General features: G+C 42.5%; 1 protein-coding gene and 1 pseudogene across 6 annotated transcripts in view; one reads left to right on the plus strand and one right to left on the minus strand.

The window, feature by feature from the left end:
* LTBP1 (latent transforming growth factor beta binding protein 1) overlaps positions 1–18895 on the plus strand; it is a 434653-nt gene that overhangs the window by 3443 nt on the left and 412315 nt on the right. The window lies entirely within an intron of this gene.
* Positions 4352–4452, minus strand: LOC139031618 (U6 spliceosomal RNA; annotated as a pseudogene).

The following is an 18895-nucleotide window of genomic DNA, read 5'->3' on the forward strand; positions in this document are numbered from 1 at the left end:
CCAGAAAAAGATAAGGCTGCAAAAGGCTACCAGTCAGAAGAATTAGGGTTGAATCGTTACCGTCCGCAGCATTCCAGAGGATGTTACCATTGGTTTAGTCTCATAATACCCATTACAAATGCTTCCGGCTTTTGGTTCACGTTATCCTTCCAGCTGCTAGAACGTAGCCCTTGGACAGCACCGGGATTTAAGTAATCAGTGCAACATTAGCTTTCCAGTACTGCCCAATCTGACAGATTAACTCAGGCCCCAAGGCTGGAAGCTTAAATCACAACTCCTTTCAAGAATAATTTTGTTTTTAAAAATGATGCTGTGTTAGGTCAGTGCTCGTGCCAAAGTACTGTATCTGCTAGATGGATAAGTTTCAGTGGGGGGCTTGTGTTTGTCTGGCAGAGCCAGGGATGAGGGAGCCTTTGCCTTCACATGGGAAAACCAGGGTTACCACTGATGCAGTGAAACTTGTGTTCATGGCTGAATAGTGTGACACTGGGAAAGACCCCTGGCCTTGGGTTCAGGAAACTTGAGTGTAAATCCTCAAGCCTTCACTAGCTGTGTGGCCTTGGGGAATTCATTTGACCTCTGTGACCCTTATATTTTCCTATTGTGAAATGGCTGTGCTAAAGACTTGACTATTGGGACTTCCCAGGTGGTCCAGTGGTTAAGACTCCATGCTTCCCCTGCAGAGGCTGCAGGTTTGATCCCTGGTCAGGAAACTAAGATCTCACAGGCAGTGAGGCCAAAAGAAAAAAAAAGAGTTGACTACTTTGCAGGATTGTTGCTGGTATGAAGGTGAAAGAGAATTATAGGTTTGAAAGCCTTGATGAAATCAGAAGGATTGTTAAGAGTTTATTATTGAATCAAGCCAAGTAAACCTTGTCTCATTTATCTGTTACTCAGTTTTTTTTCCCCCATATGTATGTGTATGCGTGTGTGCCAAGTTGCTTCAGTCGTATCTGACTCTTTGTGACTCTTTGGACAGTAGCCTACTAGGCTCCTCAGCCCACGGGATTCTCCAGTCAAGAATACAGGAGTGGGTTGCCATGCCCTCCTCCAGGGGATCTTCTTGACCCGTGGCTCCTGTGTCTCCTGGATTGCAGGCGAATTCTTTACCCACTGGGCCATCAGGGAAGCCCCTTCCATATGTATGTTTCCCCAGCTATTGTCGTCAGCTTCTTTTCAAAGAATGTACATGTGGATCCCTTTTTATAGTACATTTGTAAAGTAGTTTAGGGTTGGGGGAGGGGGAAATACAGAGCTACTATGGTCAAGGAGTACAAAGCTTTAGTCCCTTAAGATGAATAAATTTTGAAGATCTAATGTACAGCAGTGTGACTGTAGTTAACAATAGTGTATTATAAACTTGTAATTTCCTCAGAGTGTTCCCACCACACACAAAAAAATGTCAACTGTGTGGTGAGGGGTATGTTTATTAGCTTGGCTGTGATGTTTATTTTATAGTGTGTGCATATATCAAAACATCATCATACACCTCAAATATATACAATTTTTATTTATCAATTATACCTCAATATAGATGAATTAAAAAAAAAGGAAGAGATGAAAAAGCCAGTCACTTCCATCCTGCCTGGCTTTGATTACTGAGAAAAAAGAAATAAAGTAAGTTGGATTATGCTGTAGCGCAGAATGATTTATTTTAAAAAGAACTTTAAAAGGAACTAAATATTTGATTATTTGTGTATCTCTAGTTCTCTTGGTGTAAAGCTTGCTGTTTAGATGGAAAATAGTCTCCTAAGGAATTCATAAGTTGAATGGAAAAAATTCTGATACCGGTTTTTGTGACTACAACTACTTTGGTAAATACCAGTGAAATTTAGGCTGCAAAAGAAATGGGTTTGTGGTCTGTTTCCCCTCTCACTTCCTTATTATGCTGAGACTGAACAATTACAATTGGGTATGGTTTGTTACACTTAAAATACCAAAGGCAATGGCATGTCGACATCAATTTTCCTGTTAAGATAGTAGTCATCATATAATTAACACACTGTTGTAAAATAACTATACTTCAAATAAAAAGATAGTAGTCCTCATACAGTGTGTATGCAGTTTGAATGTGCACATTAACGCCGAGGATGCTAATTGTCAATTCTATTTTGAGGATAATTGAAAGGATTTAATTGAAGAATTTAAATTTGTAGAGGCTGTTTTCCAGTTGATGCAAAAAAATGTTTCTGCATAGGAGATGGGATATGTTGTTCAGTTTGCTTAATCTTGTCAGGAAAACGAGGTGCCCCTTCGAGGCAGACTGGATTGATTTTAGTTGATTGAGACTTAATTTAAACGGGCCACGGACAAATGCTTCTGCAGACTGAAGATTTAGCGAACCTGAAATTGTCGGTCAGAGAGATGTGAAACAAGCAGCCGCAGACCCACACGGGCAGAGAATGTTTGTGGGTGTCCGCAAGGGCGGCGTGAGGGCTTCGCCACCCAGTCTCCATGTAGAGATGCCCCATTGCATATTAATGCTGCTCTTGCAAACACCCTTTGTGTATGGGCCTCTGGGAGTTGAAATCCCAGCACGAGACATGGCATTTTAGTTATTAATATGGAGTGACTAGGGCTTCCCAGGTGGTGCTAATGGTAAAGAACCCATCTGCCAGTGCAGGAGACATAAGACATGGGGGTTTGAGCCTTGGGTTGGGAAGATCCCCTGGAGGAGAACATGATTACCCACTCCAGTATTCCTGCCTGGAGAATCCCCATGAAGAGAGAAGCCTGGTGGGCTACATCCATGGGGTCACAAAAGAGTGAGACGTGACTGAAGTGGCTGAGCACGCACGCATGCATGGAGTGACTGCTGAGAGTGATGCCCATTTTGGAAAGAGAAGATGGCACCGCATCTCTTTTCTTTTAAGGGGTTCACATTTATTGGGAGGGTTTTAACAGGTTTTTTTTTTTTCCTTTCCGTTTTGTTGCATTTTCCCCCTCTGCCTAAATTGAACCCACCCCCTGCTGGTTGTTCCAAGCTTTCTGTCTCCCTGTCAGTGTAAGTGCAGGCCAGAGAGAAGGCCTGCCAGTGAGCTCAGCTTTAAAGAGGAGACCGGACTTGGGAACAGACAACACAGAAGAAGAAAGGCAAGATGAGAGTGAGGCCCGGTTGGCAGAATGAGGTGGACGGAACAGGAAAGACAACAGATCTGAATCCAAAGCGGGTGCCTGGCACAGGGCAGGCCCTGCCTAAACGCATGGATGGTTCTTTCATTTATTTAATGGGTATCTGTTGAGCTTTTACCATGTGCCAGGGTCTATGAATAGAGGAGAAATGCAGCCAGCTGTAGGGAGCGCAGAGTCTGTTTTTACTCACTTAACTCATGGCACATCAAATGACTTGTTCTCTCCTTAGCAAGAAACAGAAAATCGATATTCCATTGCTTTTCCACTGGCATTCAGCCCACAGTGCTTTGGAGAAGGAAAAAAAGCCAACTCTAGACATTTTCCTTAATTATATACAGAAGAGACAGAGCTATGCGTGCCTGGACGCTTGGGGCTGTGGGCATGGAGGGCATCGTCCATGAGTGTGTGGCACCGTCCGTGAGCGTGCAGTGTGGCTGGAGTGCCAGGTGATGGAGAGGCTGTATGCCTCTCGGCTCAGCACGGTGCTGTCTAAGCTCAGGAGTCGGGCCTGGAGTGATCACACATTTTTCGTCAGCCTGCTATGGCCATTGACAGCTGCCTTGCCGGTAGATCTGCCGTGAGGTTTACTGTGGCAGCTGCTGGGAGGGCGGCCCCGGCCCCAGTGCAAGAAGCAGGGGCCCAAGGGTTGGCTGGAAACATCTTGTCGTGCGGCACAGACAGCCCGGCGAAGGGAGGACCAAGAGGTCAAGTTCACACTGGGTCAAATATGTGTTCTCAGCGCTGGTTAAAACAAACATTTAGGAACCATAAATTCTGGGCTGCGATCGTACTGAAACCTTCATGACGAAGTCCTGAAGCCCCCCGGGCCAGCCTGTGCACCCCGTCCCTGCCTGGCGGGCGTCAGGGAACTGTTTCTCTGTCCAGTGAACCCTGGGCCCTTCGGAAGCCTGACTTGTTGAAAGGGCCTTTGGCCACCGCAGGAGTTTGCTGTTTCTGACCCTATTATTTGTTGTCTTGGATATTCCAAACAGACTCAAACATGTTTGGGAGCTCGAATTCAGTTTTCCTAAAACGCAGATTTTGCTTCCAAGTCCTTCCGAGTGATGAGCAGGGTGAAGTGCAAGGGCGGTGTCACCACTCTGGGAACAGGGAGCAAAATCACAGCAGAAACTGAAGATCTGCTGATGAGGGAGGGTGATTTGTGCACATTTGTGCAGTTCTTTGGAGTGTGCAGAGGGCATTCTGTTTCTTTTACTTTAAAAAAAAAAAAGGCTTCATGAATTTGCATTTTATCCTTGCGCAGGGATCATCCTTATCTTTGTGTCTTTCTAGTGTTAGTATATGTGCCGAAGCCGGCATTGGAGAGCATTCCTTGACCTCCACACCCCCGGGGGTGTAGGCCAGGCAGGCATGATTTATTACCCCTGTTTAAGTGGGGGGCAGGGCCCAGACCCCACCCAGCTCTATGACTCTTGGTTTGTTGTTCTTTCTGCTGCTTCCCGGACAGCCTGATGCTGAAACCTCTCTCTTGAGGTCTTGGTCTTCAGCTCCACTGACAGCCCTCCCTGCCTTGGATCGACTTTCCCTGCCAGAGTTCATGGTGTGAATTCCCTAGCCCATAACAAAGTACCACAAACAGGGTGGCTTCGAACAACAGGAATGAGAGCTCTGGAGGTTGGAGGTCCAAAATCAAAATGTCAGAAGGGCTGGTTGCTTATGAAGGTGTGAGCAAAGATCTGTTCCAGGCCTCTCTCCCTGGCTAGCAGAAGGCTGTCTTCTCATTGTGTTTCTTCACCTCATTTTCCTTTAGTCTATGCATGTCTATCTTGGGGTCCAAGTTGCATCTTTTTATAAGAACACCAGTCATATCAGATTAGAGCTCACCCCAATGACCTTGTTTGGTTGTGATCACCTCTGTAAAGATCCTAGCTCTAGATAAGGTCACAAGGAGTTGGACCCTACTGAGTGACTGAGCACCACTAGATAAGGTCACACACTCAGGTACTAGGGATCAGGACTCTATAGTTCTTTGTTGGGGGAGTCATTCAACTCACAGTAGAATCCACAGATGCTCTGCACGTGGGCTTGAGAAGTGGGCTACTCAGAGCCCTGGGCCATCCCTGAGGCACCTGGGGGTTCCCTTGCAGTGACCCGAGGGTGGGTGGGTAGAGGCTCAGTTGGGCCCCTCCCCCTCAGTCTGACTGTGGATCAAATGTGGCTTCTTCCCTAGCGCAGAAGCTTGGGCTCCTCCAGGGATCAGGAAATGTAAGGAATTGGCCACTGATGATTTTGGTTATACCTCTGGTCTTTTCCACTTGGTCTGCTTTAAAGAGATTCTGCATATAGGGTTATTACACCCAGTTTTTCTTTAGTTAGTTGAATGATAAATACATTTAAACATGATTGATTTATTTTTGGCTGTGCTAGGTCTGCATTGCTGCATGCGAGGTTTCTCTAGTTGCAATGAGTGGAGGCTACTCTCTAGTTGCAGTGTGCTGGCTTCTCTTGTGATGGAGCCCAGGCTCTGGTTCATGGGCTTCAATAGTCGTGGTGCACGGGCTCAGCAGTCCTGGCTCAGGCTCTCGAGCACAGCCTCGCTAGTTGTGGCACAAGGGTGTAGTTGCCACGAGCCGTGTGGGATCTTCCCGGGCCAGGGATGGAGGCCATGGCAGGCAGATTCTTAACCACTGGACCACCAGGGAAGTCCCAATACATGTATTTTTATAAGAGTTGGAAATTTGCAAAAGTTGTTAATGATAAAAAATTGTTAATGGTGGTTAAATAAAGTGGTTTCAAATAAGGTTTAAATACTTTTCGAACATGTTGGGTGCTTTTTTTCTACTAAGTGTTTTATTTTTAATTATGAAATATTTTAAATACACAAAAATGCAGACAATAATACACCCAGCAGCTGCTCATTGGGCTCATGTTTTTAAAACCTCCCTGACGTGGTAATTAAGTACAATGATTTATGGATAAGGGAGAGAGGAAGGTCTTATCTTGCTTTAACTGCATGTTTTACTAATGATGTTTCCTGTCTTCTTAGTGGAGAGAAAACAGTGCATAATTTGTTGATGTGACACAAATTGGTTGTTTTGGTACTTGTGGAAAAATACAGAGCTGTATTTGTATATGCTTTCGTGCACCTATTTGCCTAGCTTATTATTAAGGTTGGACATTTCATGTAGGCACAGTCCATTGGGCAGTAAGCATGTGTGTGCATACTGTCATTTAGACCCAAGACAATGTGAAGAAAATGCTGTCTGTTACTCCCCCATCATACCCACCTTTTTGCCTTCCTCCTCTTTCTCTCCTTACTAGGGCAGAGTTTCACTTGCCCTGAACTAGAGGTGGTAGAGTTTTGTGGTTACAAGTTCGTCTTTGGAGCTAGAATACAAGGCTCCTAACTTGATGTTAACACTTTGCCAACACATCCTCACTCTTTGATGTTGGACTTGACCTTGGGGCACGGCTAAGTTACCCCATTCACATTGTAGGTGTGATGATGGTTTTTGCCATCATTTAGAGGCTACTATGGGACCATGAAGTAATACACAAAGAGTGCTTAGAGAGCAGCTGCCCCCCACACAGTAGTATTTGACAGATGTGAACTCTCAAGGGCCCCTCTTGGTCTATTTAGGGCGATTCCCCTTCGTGGGCACCCCAGGCTTTTACACACCCCTCTTGGTGTTTTGCAGATGCCCTGTTGTGGCTTTCTCTTCCCCTCTTCTGGAGCTCTCTGATTTCACTCTTACTTCTCTCTGGATATGGCTGGACCAGGTGGGAGAGGCATCTGCCCCCACCATCAACGTGGACCTCCTGGGAAGCAGGATTTTCTGTATCATTTTAAGTGCCCAGACTCCCTTCCTTGCCGTAGGACATATGCTCACTGAATTGAGTAGAATTGAACAAGTATCTCTGGTTTTGCTGTGTTGTAAATACTCTCCTCTAAATACTACATAAAGAATTCCACCTCCTTTTCTGTTTCCTCTCACCTTTAGGTGGTAATTCCCCTTTGGTTTTCTTTCCACTCTATATTTCTGTGTGTTTATCCCTTGCCCGACAGACACTGCTTATTATGACAGCTTTTCAAGGGCACACCACCTTATTCCATTTCCCCCTGCTTCTCCGAAGGCTCCCCTGGCATGGCCCAAACTGTAAGACAGCTTTTCCTTTCTCACTGCCAATTTTAGAATCTTTCTGCTCCACATCATCTGATAGAGATTTGGGACTAAGTATAATGAATGTTGTATGATTTTCCCTGTAATTTTAGATCCCCAAATACTGCTCTTGGCCAACTACACTAGTCCCTGTGGTTTTTTCACTCCACCACATTTGAGCAATATTGTTGGCACAGACCTAAGTAAACAGTTTGTGAAATGTTGTGTTTTGTAAATTAGGAGATGGATGGGCTGGTTTTTTAATACATGCTCTTGGTTCTGCTCAACCAGAGGAAGGATGAGTTTGGTCAATGGATGGGAAGACAAATTGGAGGGAGGTATTTTTAACTGAAGTTCATGTGGTTGATTTACTCATCAATTATTTAAAGATGAGAACTAAATGGTTGATGAGGAACCTTCAGAGGTATTTTGGTAATGAATTAAGGAAGCATCTTTACAGGGGATAGAAGATGTAACCAGCAAAAAACCACTGGAGGAAAAGAGGATAATAAACTAAGGAAAATATAATAATAAGGACCCTTTGTCTTTGTAGACTTTAAAATGTTTGTATTTCTTATAAGATTACCAAAAATTTCCAATCTCCCTTTCAGTCTTGCAGGAACTTCAGTTTATTATTGTTATTATTATAAAGTAAAAGTAGAATCGCCATCCTTTCACTGATTTGTGTTTTATCTTAACACCCTCTCAAGTGGACCGTTAACAATTAGCATCTTCAAAATATTTCATTATAAAAGCTATTTAAATCAGCTCAGAGGTACCACCTCACCTTGATGAATCATTTGCTACATTGGTTCAAGAGTGGGGGTAGTTTTGACTCTGCCACTGGCTGTGTAGTTTAAAGTAGATCAGTTACCTAACTCTTTTGAGATTTTTTTCAACCTGGATGAATGAAATGAATGGGCATAGGGTCATTCATCACCCAACCTAATTCAAGTCATTCTTGTGACTATCAGGCATACAAATCCTCTTCTGTCTTACCCTTTTCCACATTGCGTCACAGCCGCACGTGCGCATGTGTGGCTGTGTGCTTCCCAGCCTGGAACAGAGCTGGAATGTGAGCTCTATCTGTGAGGGTAGGGATCGTTACCAGAGCTGCCTTTTTATCCTCAGGATCTGGCAAGTACATGGACTTTCAGGGAAGGAAGGAAGGGATGGAATGATTGAATGAATGAATGCCTGATCATTTGTTGTACTTTCATTCATTCCCTGTGTGCTAGATAATGTCTCACAGAAGGTATTAAGCACAAAGAAGGAAAAAAACAAGGGCAAAAAGGCTCAAGAGTGATGGAGGCTGGGGGAGAGGGGTGGGGTGAGGCAAGGTCTCAATAAAGAAATGACTTATGAGACCTGTGTGGTATGAAGGGTGTGGAGGAAGGGCTTTTTCAGCCAAGAGAACAGCTAACACAAAGGCCTTGGGCTGGGAATAGGCCTGACCCTGTGCAGGACTCCAGACGTGAGTTTTGCTGGGTTGTCAGTGAGAACTAGAGTGATAGGTGGTGAGGGAGACAGGGCTGGAGCCCCAGTCAGGTCTCGTAGTCGATGGAAAACCATAAATAGGGAAGTTACAGATAGAAGTGGATTTTATTACTCAGGAATAAACACAGTGTAGGATTTGGTATTTTTCATCACCAGTTTGAAAGCTTGGAAAAAGAATTTTGTTGTTGTTGTTGTTTTGTTGACCTTTTTTTAAAAAAATTGAACTGTAGTTGATTTACAATGTTGTATCAGTTCCTGGTATATGGCAAAGTGATTCAGAGATACACACATACATTCTTTTTCATATTCATTTCCATAATGGTTTATTCCAGGATGTCAAATATAATTCCTTGTGCTATATAGTAGAACATTGTTGTTTATTTTACATATAGTAGTTTGTATCTGCTAATCCCACCTCCTAATTTACCCCTCCCCACCCCCTTTCTCCTTTGTTAATCATAAGTTTGTGTTCTGTGTCTGTGAGTCTGCTTCTGTTTTGTAAATAAGTTCATTTGTATTAACATATTTATTTCCACATATAAATCATATCATGTGATACTTGTCTTTATCTGTCTGACTTACTTCATTTAGTACGAAGTACAATTTCCAGGTCCATCCACATTGTCTTCTATTGATGGACATTTAGGTAGTTTCTATGTCTTGGCTATTGTAGATAGTGTTGCTTTGAACATTGGGGTTTATGTATCTTCTTGAATTATAGTTTTCTCTAGATATATGCCCAGGAGTGGGATTGCTAGATCATATGGCCACTCCATTTTTAGTTTTTAAAGAAACCTCCATACTGTTTTCCATGGCTGCACCAATTTACATTCCGACAACCAACAGTGGAGGATGGTTCCCTTTTCTCTTCACCCTCTCCAGCATTTGCTGTTTATATACTTTTTAATGATGGACATTCTGACCAGTATGAGGTAGTACTTCATTGTAGTTTTGATTTGCATGTCTCTAATAGTTATTGATGTTGAGTATCTTTTCATGTGCCTGTTGACTATCTGTGTGTCTTCTTTGGAGAAATGTCTGTTTAGGTCTTCTGCCTATTTTTTGATTGGGTGGTGGTTGGTGTTTTGTTACTGAGTTGTGTGAGCTGTTTGTATATTTTGGAGATTAAGCCCTGGTTGGTCACATTGTTTGCAAATATTTTTTCTCATTCCATAGATTGTCTTTTCATTTTGTTTATGTCGTGCAAAAGCTTGTGAGTTTCATTAGGTCCCGTTTCTTTATTTTTGCTTTTATTTCTGTTGCCTTGGGAGACTGACCTAAGAAAACATTGCTAGGTCAGAGAATGTTTTATTTACGTTGTCTTCTAGGAGTTTTCATGTCGTGTCATATTTAAGCCATTTTGAATTATTTTTGTTTATGGTGTGAGGGAGTGTTCTAACTTCATTGATTAACATGTGGGTGTCCAGCTTTCCCACCGCCACTTGCTGAAGAGACTGTCTTTTCTCCATTGTATATTTTTGCCTCCTTTGTTGAAGGTTAATTGATGGGGTGACTGGGTGTGTGGGTTTTATTTCTGGGCTGTCTTCAGTTCCATTGATTGATGTCAGTTTTGTGCTGATATCACACAGTTTTGATTACTATAGTTTTGTAGCATTGTCTGAAGTCTGGGAGGGTTGTGCCTCCAGCTTTGTTCTCTTTCCTCAGGATTACTTTGGCAATTCTGGGTCTTTTATGGTTTCATATAAGCTGTAGGATTATTTGTTCTAGTTCTGTGAAAAATGTCATGGGTATTTTATAGGAATTAATGCAATTAAATTAATGCAATTAAATGTGTAGATTGCTTTGGACTGTATGGCCATTTTGATTATGTTAATCTTCCAATCCAAGAATATGGGATATATTTCCATTTCTTTAAATGATTTTCAGTTTCCTTTATCAGTGTTTCATAGTTCTCAACATACAAGTCTTTTACCTCCTTGATCAAGGTTTTTTTTTTGATGTGCTTTTAAAAGAGATAACTTTTTTTTTTACTTTCCCTTTCTGATATTTATTGTTAGTGTAAAGAAATACAGCAGATTCCGTTGTTAATTGAAAAATAGTGTTTTAAATAGAGATTTTAATCCCCTTTATCGCCAATTTGTATTGATGAGAAAAGCAGCGTATAGAAGAGTGAAATACCCAAGGTCACACCCAAATTATGGTCACAGTCCAACTGCCTGCATTGTACCCAGATCTCCAGACCAGCCCCATGCCGATTGGACTTCCATGCCTCAGCCAAGCTCTGCCAGAAGATAACATTCTCAACTGAGCCATGAGGCTGAGACAGGATGAAAGTTTGAGTAACAGAAAAAAAAGTCTCTGGTTATGGCTATGTTAACAATTAGGGGGATCTTCACGTGGTACTAGGTAAAAAGTAAAATGTTAAATCCTTCAAACAAGTTTAAAGATAAAAATCCCAGTCCTGTGATTGTAGGAAATTCACCGAGAGTGGTTAGGATATATTAAAGTAAGAGTGTGAAATTTTAGCACTGCATCTGAATTATGTTCTTCAGTGTCCCCTTCTCCCCCCAATCCAACATACAGATTTTGGGGTGAACCTGAAGTAGGTACAAAGGCAACCTGGGTAATTTTGTTCTTATTTGTAAATGGGGTTAATAGCACCCATTGGCTACATCTCCCATTTTGTAGTGAAGATCAAATGAGGTTCATGAACATACTTCACAAAAGAGCCCTATAAACATAAGGTGATGTTAGAATGATTTCTGACTCTTGTGAAAATTTTTCAATTGTTAGTGAAAATTGTTTCCTGTAATGTGTTGGTATAATTCTTGTCTTGAAAGTGAGAAGACTTAATATATTTGTTAAGTTTTGGGGGATCACAGATCTTGTGTATTACGTCTTTACATTGATCATCCTGTTTGCCAATAAAGTTTATAATCTCTGGGGGACAGCTCCTAGAAGTTGGCTTGAAAACAGGCAAAAATACCTAAATCACCACTTTATTTCCCTTACCCACATGCACAATTGATTTGCTTAATTCTCTTAAAGGTAGAGTGCAGGCAAAGACAACCATTCTTTCAAGAAAGCTCTGATTCTTTCTTATTGTGATAATGAAAAGGTTGTGTTTTTAGTCCAAAGTTTCTCAGTAATCAGGGGTGAAATAATACAGATGATAAGTTAAATGACAGGCAGGGTCCCTGTTTTTGTTTTACTTTTTATCGGTTGGGAAGTTGGCCTTCGCAGCGTTTCTGAATATACAATAGACCCTCAGTTGCTTGATTAATAAGCATTACAAGTCACATTTGTTTTGAAGGAAAGACCAGCTGAAATTCATTTAACTCAGTGGCTATTGAGATTATGTTAGTAAGCCGTTCCTTTTGTTAGGAGAGAATATATATTACAGCAAACCTCCTGGATGACAGTTTTTACTGCCCACTGTTGAATGTTTGAGAGCCTTTCTCTGGTACAATTGGCCCATACCTTCCTGTAATAGACTGCTTCTCCGAGCGTGGTCGCTGGATCAGGGGCAGCAGCATCACCTGGGAACTTGTTAGAAAGGCAGACTCTCACGCCCCACCCTGGACTCACTGAATTAGAAGCTCTGAGGCTGGGGCCCAGCACTCTGTTTTAATGCACACTCCAGGGGGTTGCCGATACAGCTGTGGTTTCACTGCTCTGGCCAAACCCACTTCCACCTCCTCCCTTTCTGTGTCCCCGTCTCCTCGCTCCCCCACCCCTCCATGATCCTCCGTCGTGTGCCCTCTCCTTGATCATCTGTGGCGGGGGGGAGGGGGAGTCCAGGGAGATTGGCTCCTGTGGGCTGCAGGCCTTGGGGGCTGGGAGCTTGGGTTTTCTCCTCTGCCCGAGGGACTGGAGCCATTCCTTCTTCCCAGGCGGGAACCTCGGGCCTGAGCAGGTGCCACACAGTCTGTTCTGCAGAGTCACCCAGGAGACTTGGAAAAGCCATTTTTGCCAGTCCATGAATATGCGTTTTGTACCTTTGGGCCTTCCTAGTTCTGTTCTTTACTGTGGATGGTATTGAAGTCACCCTTCATACTCTTCAAAGCTACGTTTACCAGCTTTGTAGGGTACACAGCCCCCCTCTGCCTCACACCCCGCTGTGGAATGTGTAAGAAATGTGGGTTGTGGGAATGACTTATTGATGAAACAGAAACAGACTCACAGATATAGAGAACAAACATGATTACCCAAGGGAAGGGGGCGGGGGAGGGACAAATGAAGAGTTTGGGATTAGCAGATACCAACTACTGTATAGAAAATAGATAAACTCTAAGGTTCCACTATATAGCACAGAGAATTATAGTCAATATCTAGTAATAAACCATAGTGGAAAAGAATGTGGAAAAAATATATTCTATGTATGTCATATATATTCTCTGTCAAGATTGCCGGGAGAAATATCAATAACCTCAGATATGCAGATGACACCACTTTTATGGCAGAAAGTGAAGAGGAACTAAAAAGCCTCCTGATGAAAGTGGAAGAGGAGAGTGAAAAAGTTGGCTTAAAGCTCAACATTCAGAAAACTAAGATCATGGCATCCGGTCCCATCACTTCATGGGAAATAGATGGGGAGACAGTGGAAACAGTGTCAGACTTTGTTTTTTTGGGCTCCAAAATCACTGCAGATGGTGACTGCAGCCATGAAATTAAAAGACGCTTACTCCTTGGAAGGAAAGTTATGACCAACCTAGACAGCATATTGAAAAGCAGAGGCATTACTTTGCCAACAAAGGGCCATCTAGTCAAGGCTATGGTTTTTCCAGTGGTCATGTATGGATGTGAGAGTTGGACTATAAAGAAAGCTGAGTGCTGAAAAATTGATGCTTTTGAACTGTGGTGTTGGAGAAGACTCTTGAGAGTCCTTGGACAGCAAGGAGATCCAACCAGTCCATCTTAAAGGAGATCAGTCCTGGGTGTTCATTGGAAGGACTGATGCTGAAGCTGAAACTCCAGTCCTTTGGCCACCTCATGGGAAGAGTTGACTCATTGGAAAAGACCCTGATGCTGGGAGGGATTGGTCAGGAGGAGAAGGGGACAACAGAGGATGAGATGGCTGGATGGCATCACCGACTCAACGGACATGAGTTTGAGTAAACTCTGGGAGTTGGTGATGGACAGGCAGGCCTGGCATGCTGCGATTCATGGGGTCACAAAGAATCGGACACTACCGAGAGACTGAACTGAAGATGTGTATACCTGAATCATTTTGCTATACACCAGAAAGTAACACCGCATTGTAAATCAACCATACTCCAAAAAAAAAAAAAGAAGAAATGCAGGTTGTAGTGCCCCATCCCAGACCTACCACAGTGGACTCTTGTTTTCACAAGTACCCAGCTGGCTGATCCACAAGGAGGCTTGAGGACCCTGGGTTTAAAGTGGGTCTACTGAAATAAAAGATGTCACAGGCAAGGAATGATGTGAAAGGTATTAAAAAATTAATAAAAGGATCAGGAGCGAATGTGACATATTGTTTTGGAGGCAGGTACTGCTTCTCAAGTCCAAGATAATTTAAAAGTGAAATGAAGAGCAAGCTCTGGTCCAGAACATGCCCTCAGCGTTGGCAGGGACAAAGCCTTCTTGTGTGGAGATGAGGAAGTTCAGATGGAGAAGGGACAAGTCAGTGCTGCTTGGCCATTCCTTGGGGTCTTGCTGACTCATTCCTGGAAGCTGCTGGAGGAATGCATCAGATCTTTGGAATTAGCCCAGTTAAGAATTTCAGCAGTGACACACACTTTTATGAGATGTGTGTTTAGGAAAGGAATTGCCTATCATAAAATTAGGAGCTTTTGTAGAAAAAGAATGAATACGGAGTTGGTTTGCTTGTCCTGTGAAATAGGGACTGTTTTCTCCATCACGTGTCTTTTTTTCCTACAAAATAATGGATGCAAAAATACTTTATCTGTATATGGAAGGAAAATTAGGCTTTTTAAAAAAATATCTGTTTCTTCTCCAAGTAGAAATACTTTTTTTCGGGAAGGGGGGTGTCCTTATTTAAATCATCAGTTACTATGATAATAGTTACACCTGGTTAAAAGTAAGTATTTTGTTTTTTCTTCCCAGTGCAAATGTAGTTATTTCCAAAAACCCATATGTTACTTTTGATAAAGAAGCCAGAAGTTTAAATGCCGTGTAGACAAGGCTGCAATATGGAAAATGGTGCTCAAATTTTGAAAAGACCCAAATTTGAAGAATGGCTTAGAATATGGATTAAAAAAATTAGTTCTCATTCCTTCAATCTCAGTATGGGTAAACACTTTACAAAAAACAAAAAAAACAGCTAACATTTTTATAGCTGGGTTATATCTCTATATGTATCCCTAGAGGCCTATACCTTACATTTGCTTAGCCTTTCATTTTTTTTTTAAGCCTTTCATTTTAACTCACAAACTTTTAGTAAAGTACTATATAGAAGGCATTGTACTGATGGCTAAGACCGTGCTCTGTGGAGCTGGCAGCGCAGTGGAAAAGGCCAAGACGGCCTAACACTAGCAGTGTGGCTGCACGCTGTTAGGTAGCCCCGATGGGTGGTGACTCCCTTGTATGATTCTCTGCTCTTGAGTGTGGGAAGCACCTGGGACTTGCTTCAGGCCAGTACAATATGTCAAAAGTGACAGAATGTCATTTCCTTGAATATGTTATGTTATGTGTGACTCTGTCTTAGAGGACTGGAGTGAGAGACTGCCTGCTGGCTTGGAAAAAGCAAGCTGCCCTATTGGGCTTGTGGCTTGCCTCTGCAGAGGAACACGTGGCAGGAAGCTGTGGGCTGTCCTTAGCTGGTAACCAGGATGAAGCTGGGGCCCTCGGTCTGACAGCCACAAGGACATGAAGTCTGCCAACAGCCTGAATGATCGTCGAAGTAGCTTCTTTCCCATTTGAGCTTCAGATGAGACTGCAGCACCGCTGACACCTTGGTTACAGCCTCGTGGAACCCTGAAGCAGAAGAGCTGGCTAATTTGTGCTCAGACTGCTCACTTATAGAAACTGTGAGATAATAAATGTATATGGTTCTTAGCTTTTGAAACGGTGATACTTTGTTAGGTATGGTAAGGAAGAATATGCAGATGCCAGGAGAGCAGCCCGGCCCCAAGGCTCATTCATTTATCAGAGGAGCACCTAGTGAACACATTCTCTGTGTCATTCACTTTCCAGTACTAGAAATGCAAACATGAGTAAAACATGGTTGTATCTTCGAGTAGCTCCCAGTCTGGAGTAGTGATGCTTTGAAGGAAGGACCTTGCTCCCCTTTGGCGAGATATTAGAATAGGAATTGTTTGAAACGGCTTTTGAGGATAGAATTTGGACTTGGGGAGTCTGGTGGGAAAACTCTTGTTCCATTAATGGATGGTGCTGACTTTATAGTTTGGCTGGAAAAGGGGTTCTCCCATTTGGAGGGTTTGGATTTGCTTTAATCACAAGTCTTATTAAAGAGGAAGAATATACCATTGCAGCAGATGAATAAGGCATCCTTAGATTAAAGGGGTAGGCTCTATGGTCAAAGTGGACAGCATTAAATTTTACTTTAAGAACAATAAAATTACAAATTGTGAGGGCACGGAAACATCCTCTGATAATCCTTTCATTCAAATCCTATGTGTGTCACAGAGTTATAAAGCTGGATTGTCAAAAAAGTCCTGAATAATTTTCTTCTAAGCCGTTTGTCATATGGTGGTTTTTTTTCTTATTGAGGGGGGACTTGTGAATAATGAAGACAATAGCTTACATTTGTTATGTTTTTAGCTTTTAACCCAGAACTCTCAAGTGAGGTCCTCCAAGGACCCTTTCCAATGATGCTGTTTACAGAAGGTACCTACCCTGCTAGAAGGTGGTGTCAATGACAGGCGGCCTTGCCCACAGCTCTGAGTTCCTCAGTTCCTAGAGGACCAGTATGTATCTTTTGTCCAGTGTGTACGTGGACAAGCACAAGACTGTCAGCTTCTGCTTTATTCCCGTGATTGTCTCATTTTGCTGCTGATACGATGAGTGCTTTTGGCCGTTTCTTTTCAGATCTGAATACATTTCAGGTTCCGCTTTCATCTCTCCTGATGTGTTCTCATCACTCAACTTGGTGGTAAAACACATGGCTTTGAAGGGCTTCTCTGATCTTGTGTGACCTTGTGGAATCTTCATTCCTGATGGTGTTTTTTAAAACAGGGGAGCAGTTTCTCTGGCATACTTTAGCTCAGCTGCACCTGTGGAGTGGGCTTGGCAGGGGTCCTGTAGGTGGGTCTGGGGACACTGAGGGGTGAGAATCAGGATATTAGGGATGGATTCCGCCCTGTCTAACCCTCTAGGGGGCACATCTTTGTTTCTTCTGTAAACCACAAAGAAGATCCAAGTTATTTTTTTCTACCCCTTCTTTATCTGTCTTCTGATCAGCTTTTCCCCCTTCCCACACCTTTAAGCTTCTCTGTCTATTCCTGAAGGAAGACCATAGGTAATGTGAAGCTTCCCAAGGGTGTTTCTTCGGTCAGTTGCAGATTTCAGAAGGTTTCTTTGATCTTTCCTGTGCCTAGTACATGGTAGATAATAAAAAAAATATTTTTGAATGAATGGATGAATCTCTGACCCTGTTGACACAATTAGGTTTTATAAGCATAGAAGATTGAATTTGATTTTTCATGTTTCTTAACGAAGTCTAGACTCTCAGCTGCCAGGGTAGTGGATCAGCTAGGACTTTTGGGATGATGTTGGTGAGGATGTAAATTGACTGGAGGATGATGCAGAAGAAGCTAAAGTCAAGTGGAGCGGGTGTCTGCAGGTGCGGCAGGAGACGGGGCTGAACTTTAAGACAGGGTTAAAAGCAGGACCCTGTGGTTGTTAAGTGTAAGTTACATAGACTAGCTGAAGGAAGAGAGGCTGTTCTTTTTTTTAGCCAGGTAACTTGGAAGCCTAAGGTTGATGCTGACTTTAGGTCTCACTGTATCTGAGGGTTTGAATGGTCATATCAAGACCAGATGAGCTACATCATCTGCAGGGCTCAGGGTAAAATGAAAATGTGGGAACCCTTGTGAAAACACATTTACCTAGGAGTGGGTTAAGTGTTAGCTGTTGTTAATTTCCGAGCAAGAATAGTAATAACCAGGAGTAAGTTCTGCATTTTACCACTTGGAGAGCTGCTTTCTGCATCCAGTGCTCACTGCGAACACTGATACTCTGCCTCTGCAGTTTGCAAAGGTTTCGGGCCAATTAATTTACGGTCTCTCGTATCTGCTGGGAATTATCATGATCTCTGGGTGTTTTGCCAGCCTGGAGTGCTTCTAGAGCTTACATTTAAATTTCAACCCAGTGATGACTATTTTTATCAGATCATATGGAGACAAAGTATAGAGGAGATTAAAAAAATTTTTTTTCTAAGTGTAAGTTTAGTTTGAGTAACTTTTCCATAAAATTCTAATGGAGTTCCATTTAAAGAATTTCAATTAGAAACACATGGTGTGAATTTCCCAACGCTTAACACTATTGGTTTGGAGTCATATTATTCTTTACTATTTGCTTGTATTGTTTACATGAAGACTGGTGTCTGGGTCACTAACCACATTTTCGTGAATTTGGACGCTTTTCATCTAGGTTTTTTGAATACCTTCTTTGATGACTGTTTTATAATCTGCTAAATAAATGAACGTGTGTGGGGGAGCGATCTTCAGATTACCTCGTCTGATTCATAGCACAGTCCTGCAAAGCAGCTGTGTGGGGAGAAGTCCTCCATTTCATTAGTCATTTTTATGACTCAGTTTGGTATTAGGACTCTACCTGTCTGTGCAGCGTTTTCATCTGAGACAAATTAACTAAGCTTTTGGGTGCCACATAAAGGAAGGTGCATGTCAGAGCTTTCCATGAAGAGATTAGTCACCTCTTTAACTGTAAGGTGGTCAAGGATTGTTTGTCGCTCATGGTGGACAGTCCATCACTCACACATAAACAGTTTACTTTCAAGAATTATAATAGCTACTACCTCTGGCTTCAAGTTGGATTATGCAGTTAATAAAGATGGCTGTAGCAGATTTCTGAGAGTGTGATGACAAAACTTTGACTTGAGAAGAAGAGAGTGCTTATTTTCCTTTGCTTGAATTCGTTCCTCATTTTGCTTTTTATCTCCCATCACAGAACTTGTTGCTTACAGTTACGGAACAAAATATGATCTCATATTTGCTTATCTT

Source organism: Odocoileus virginianus, chromosome 2 (assembly GCF_023699985.2).
Source record: "Odocoileus virginianus isolate 20LAN1187 ecotype Illinois chromosome 2, Ovbor_1.2, whole genome shotgun sequence".
NCBI classification, from domain to species: Eukaryota; Metazoa; Chordata; class Mammalia; order Artiodactyla; family Cervidae; genus Odocoileus; species Odocoileus virginianus.